We start from the raw sequence: 6,221 nt of genomic DNA on the forward strand, positions 1-6,221 counted from the left end.
AAATGTACCATCTCCCAGTACAGTCACATTAGGGGTTGAGATTCAACATATGAATTTTGAGGGCATCCACACACATTCAGTCCATAATACCCTCCCTAACAATAAGACCTCATCTCCTACTAGGTACCCTCTGCCCTCTCTCCCTAGCCAGATCAACCTGCTTGATGATCCTTGAACAAGTCATACCTATGTCTGCCTTAGGACCTTTGCAGCAGCTGTGTCCTCTGACAGGAGTATACCACTTTCAGATAATCCCACAGATAATGCCCTCACTTCAAGTCTTTGTTCAAATGTCAGCTTCTTAGTTAAGCCTATCCATCAGCCTATTTACAATGGCTACCCACCCTCGCCAGCACCCTGGGTACCCTTATCTTGCTCTCTCTTCTGTTGCTCCACACAGTCTTCAAAGATGCTTTACAAGGAGCTGGACATACAGTGAGAACTCAGAAAAATAGGGCAGGGGCAATGAGAGCCTGGCGAGAGTAGCTACAACTGACCAGAGAACCAGGACTAGGGAAGGGGGTGGGGTGGGGAAAGGTAGTTCAGAGAGGTGGCCATACAGGAGCTGAGACTTGAAAGGTATGTGAGAGCTTGAGGAAATGGGCCTTTACTAAGGAGTGGGCTTTGGAAACCAAATAAACCTTAATCTCCCCAGAATGAATAAAACAGTAGAATCAAAGGCATTGCGATAAGGTAATGGGGAAGCAATTTACAAGAAGGTAGAGAATTAGGGGGAAGGTTGACCTTTTTCTATTGAGCAGATGGGGTTCTGACTGGGAGCTGTATTTCATGAAGGTGTGTCTCCAGCTTATTTGTTTAAATAATAGGATGTCACGCCATCTGACTTTCCTATTGCCAACATCTCTCCTTTATACGGATTAAAATTTATCAATGTTTCTAATGGGAACTGAGTCTAACAACCTGGAGTTACATTAAGACATGCAGCCTCAATGAGGGTGATTTTTCCCTTAAGGGGACAAAGAACTGATGGTTGGAGGGTAGAATAGTCTTAGACATTACATTGGTTCATGACTTCCCAAAGGGCCTCAGTACATGAACAGATATATCTGTGGTTTTAAAATGTCATGAAGGAGTAGGGACTGACTAGGAAAATCATGTTTAAAAAGGTCTCTTTGCAGGGGAGAGGGTAATAATAATAATAACAGTAACATTGAGAAATACTGCTTTAAAACCTGGAAAATCAATACGCAATCAATATGCAACCCTCCGACAGCTGATTTACATCTTATAAATGCCAGTGCTGGACATCCCAGTAACCGTTCCCAGGGAGCTTGTGAGGGGAGACAGATTCACAAAGAAAGAGCACAAGTGCCTTGCCTCTAAAACCCCTGTTTTATCTTTACGTAAGATAGTGAAGACAAAAAAAGCAACCACCATAAAAAGCTCTTCCGCAGTTATACGGACACAACAGCTAGATGATGAAGAATGAAATGGATATAACAGAACATGTTCTTTTGACTCACGATTCTGGTAAACAGTACAGTAATTAGGATTAGCATAATATGCCGGCAGCCTTTGCTTTGCGTGGTTCCAGTTCCAAGGCGCACAAACTTCAGTTAACATAGTTTAGCTAAATAACTCCAATCCTCCAATACAGGGCAGATTTCCATTATAGTAATGGCAATAGACGGCACTTATTGAATACGTGCTGTATGCCAGCCACCTCTATAACATTTGTTGTTGTTGTTGTTGTTTTGTCGGGGGAGGGGACAATTAGGTTTGCTGATTTATTTGTTTTTAATTTTTTTTTAATGGAGGTACTGGGGATTGAACCCAAGAACGCATGCATGTTAAGCCCGCACTCTATCACTGACCTATTTCTTGCCCCCCCCCCGTAACATTTTTTTCGTGTTAAGTGATTTAATCTCCACAACAATCTTATGAAGTAGGTATTGGTATTACGTCCACAAAGAGTTACAACAGGGTAAAGGGAAAATCACCTTGTTATGTGGAGTGAACAAAGAATTATTTTATTTACATTTAAGCAGTTTCCAAGGCCGAATTCTAGCAAATGAAGACCAAATAGAGTCTTTCACTGCCTTGGACCAAGCGAACTTGAAACCTATTAATGAATGGAAACTCCATTTCATGCAACCTAAGGGCCTCGTATATTTTTGTTCATTCATTCATTCATTTAATAAATCAACAGGTGTGTGTTGAATGCTTCCATTTACCTGGCCTATTTCTAGAAACTGAGGCTATAGCAAAGCTCTGTCTTCATGGAGCTTATGTCCTAGTGGGGGAGACAAGACAATAACAGATAAATTAATATATCATGTAATAGCTGGTTACATTAGGATATACTCTGATATTTATATCAGAAAAATAAGATAGGGCAAGGAAGAAAAATAAATGGGCAAGGATGTTCCAGAAAGACTTTTCTGAGGAGAGAACATTTGAACAGAAAACTGAAAACTGAATAAAATGAGAGACCGTGTCATGTGACTATCTGGTGAGAGAACGTTCCCGGCAGAGCAGAACTTCTGAAATGAAACTTCAGTGGCATGTTCTGGGAGAATAACCAAAAAAAAGTTTGAAATAGCGGAATAAATGGGAGGGAGGTGTCATGGAAATGAAGCTGAAGGGGTACCCAGGGACTAACATAAAGGACTTGGCAGCCATGGAAAATATTCTAGATTTTCCATGTGGTGGAGGTGAAAAGCCACTGAAGGCCTGAGAGCAAGTGTGTGAAATATTTTGTTTCCTTGTAAAATACCACCCTGGCTAGAGTATAGAGAATGGACAGTGAGGATGGAGAGCAAGACTGGAGGCAGAGAGACAAGCTTGGAGGCCGTTACAGCCAGTGATGGTGGCTTGGACTGACGAGGTAACAGTAGGTGGAGAGAGAGACCTTGAATGAGTGGTACATTCTGAAGATAGAATCGATAGGATTTGCTGACGTATTTGACCCAGGGTGTAAAAAAAGAAGTGAAGCATCGAAACAGGCATCATAGTTTTGGTCCTCATAACTGACTGAATGGTGGTGTCATTTACCAAAGATGAGGAGTAGGTAAGTTTGTGTCAGAGGGTAACTCAAGTTCTTTCTTGGACGTGCAAGATTTGCACACAAGTGGTAATTAAAGCTATGGAACTGGGTAGGTTAACCTAGGTCTTGATTGTAGATAAAACTGAGAAACAGTCACACAGGATGGACTTGGGGACATGCCAGCATTCAGGGGGTCAGAAAGTTGAAGCTGATCCAGCCATGGAGACTGAAGGAAAGGAAAAACTTTGTATTTTTTTTTTACTTGTATTTCAAAGGACTAATGGCCCTGGCTCCAACATGAATGCTCAAATATGTGACAGCTGACAATTGTCCAAATAATTGAGGGAAAATGGTCTGTCATACCCTCTGAGAAAAGTTGCTTTTTTGATTACAAGTTCTCAAAGGACATTGATCCATGATTAGTGTATTTTGAAGATAGAAAAATAGTACTCAAAACAGTACTATCAGAATAAGAGAAAATATTTCATGTCAGGAAAGATGTGTAATACAGGTAAAACTTTAAACTGGTTTTACTTAAATATTTACCCAGTATCTTAATTTGAGAAAATTACAAATGTAGGCAGATTCCTTATCATTAAAGTTACCAGCTTAAAAAAAGAAGTAATAGCTACAAGTAAAGTGTTAATTTATAGTGTCACCAACACACACACACACACAACTCACACCCTTACACATTCTCAGTTTCTGCATTCAGGTGGTCTTATTCTTACCAGCAACAAATAAATTATATTGAACTTGCTGGTGGACACCACATGCTGCTCACTGCCTTTCTCCAAGCTGATTTGTGCTCCAAATTGCTACCAGTCCAGGACGACTTTACGTCTTAACATTTGAGGTTTAATATTACCTGGGCTTAATCATCCACTGTAAAATATGGTTGAGGGCTGGTATACTTGGTTCTTCTTCATCCTGTCTATGCAGTCTCCTGGGCTAGGAGCTTACTGAAGGCAGTCTCTATTAGACTGGCTTTATATGTAGGTGATCAAAATTCAAGTTTAGATTTGGGGAAATTAGTAAATCTCCTCAGGGACCAAGGTGTCTTTCATGCTCCATTTATTTATGAGTTCTGGATTTTCTTCAAATTTTGATCTAATGATTTTTTTATGCTTCAACTTTTAAAAGATTTTTTTTAAAAAATGTTTTATCTACGATTTTAGTTTATTTTCTGTGGGACTGTGTTCCAAGTAATCTAGCTTGCCATTACTGGAAATCAGAAGTCTCAATCCCATATCTACATGGGAAAAATTTTCCCAAGTTTTCAAAGCTCTGCCATTGCTTCCACAATGGTCTTCATGTCTCTGACCCTCTCTTATTCTCCCATTAGTCATGAGTGCATTCAATGGTTCTCTTTACATGTCATGTAGGTTCTTCTTTTTAAAAATTATACATATATGTTTTTAATGGAGGTCCTGGGGATTGAATCCAGGACCTCGTGCATGCTAAGCATGTGCTTTGCCACTAGGGCCATTACCCTCACCCTCCATCATGTAGATTCTTTTTTTTTTTAAGAGGAGATACTGGGGATTGAACCCAGGACCTTATGCTTGCTAGGCATGTGCTCTACCACTGAGCTACACCCTCCCCCTCCATCATGTAGATTCTTAATGGCAGGTGGCATGGCTTATCCCCTGAAGCAACTAGTTCATGCTCTGCACAAAACAGACACTTCAGATTTATTTGATTAAAAAAGATTTCAAAGTATTACTTGAGAAACCAACCATAATACCTCAATTATTTCAGTTATTTCCCACATTTCTCAATTGCAACAAGCACTAGTCTTGAGCAATAAAAAAAGTTCCCAAGTCTTTTCCCTTACATTCCACTTAAGCAGAGTTTACATACAGTGATGTGACAGCCCCAGTTTACTCTCCGTCTAACAAGACCCAGCTGCTGGAACATTCAATCACCATTAGTTCAACTTGTGATAACAAACAAGTTTCATCAGTCTACTTCACAGAACTTATTAAGTAGCCTTGGTTCACAGGGAAAGAAGGAATTTGGCTCCCAAGGAGCATAATTCTATACAGATGGGGTCAAGCAAGAGGGAATGTCAAACTGCATGACAGTACATGAAATGATGTGGGAAAAGAACGTGAAACATGTGTTGTCATCATTGCTTGTGTATTTCAGGGAAAGACTGTTGTTGCCAAAAAATAATCTAAAGCTTGAAATCACACAACCCGGGGGACAAATTCTAGACTTGTCATTTACTAGCTACTTGTTGAATCTAAGATACCATGGATTATAAGACATCACTGCTGTATGTACCACTTAGAAAGGGAAAAATCAGTCAAATAATCTACTTCCCATTAGTGGTAAGCATATTGTGATATCAGGATGTTAAAATGTGATACAAGATGCTTCTTAGAATCATTGAAATATAATACGGATCCTAACATCTTTAAAGCTCTATTTTTTTCATTCAATAAAAAAATGGATATAAAATATTTTTTTCATGAATGTTAGTTTCCTTGTTATCCTTTATCAGTCTTCATCCTGACCCAGGGGAGTCAAAATCTACAGCAACAGAATGAGTCACAGTATGGAGGATAAGAATTTGGCACCAAATCTACCCACAAAGAACAGATCACAGGAGGCTATTCTGGTTCAGCTCTAGGTTGTGCAGCTCAGGAAAAGCAGATATTTTACCTATAAGCTTGCTTATACCCCCTCATTATGCATCTATCTATGGGGAAGAAGAAGGGGTGTTGGAAAGTTAACTCATCTGATCTCTCTGCTTCAGAGAGGAAAACTGACATATTTAAATGGATGAATTTCTAATAAATTAACAGGATTTGTATAACATAACATCTCCCCCTCACCTTTCTCAGGGTAGCCACCTTCTCAGCACTCTGTTCTCTGCTGTATGTGAAATTTACCCCCCAGGGGATGGCTGAGATTTTTCATCCCAGCTTGTGACCGGGTAGGTACATCTGCCTGATTCTTGGATCAATGTTAGGAAGTTCATCTACACACGGTTATAAACCACAGTCTCTAATATCGGCTTTATTATGAGTAAAGGTGATACTTTGGTCTCTTATCTAATTTACATTTTCTTTTCTTAATTGGATCAAGACTCATAATTCAGGAAGTTATAACAGGGGTACTATTTGTAAGTTCCCTAACAGAACAACTATCATACCTGCCTTTGGCTCTTATGAACAGGCAGGCCTGTGCACTAGAACACAGAAAT

This window comes from Camelus bactrianus, chromosome 2 (genome assembly GCF_048773025.1).
Source record: "Camelus bactrianus isolate YW-2024 breed Bactrian camel chromosome 2, ASM4877302v1, whole genome shotgun sequence".
In the NCBI taxonomy this organism is placed as follows: domain Eukaryota; kingdom Metazoa; phylum Chordata; class Mammalia; order Artiodactyla; family Camelidae; genus Camelus; species Camelus bactrianus.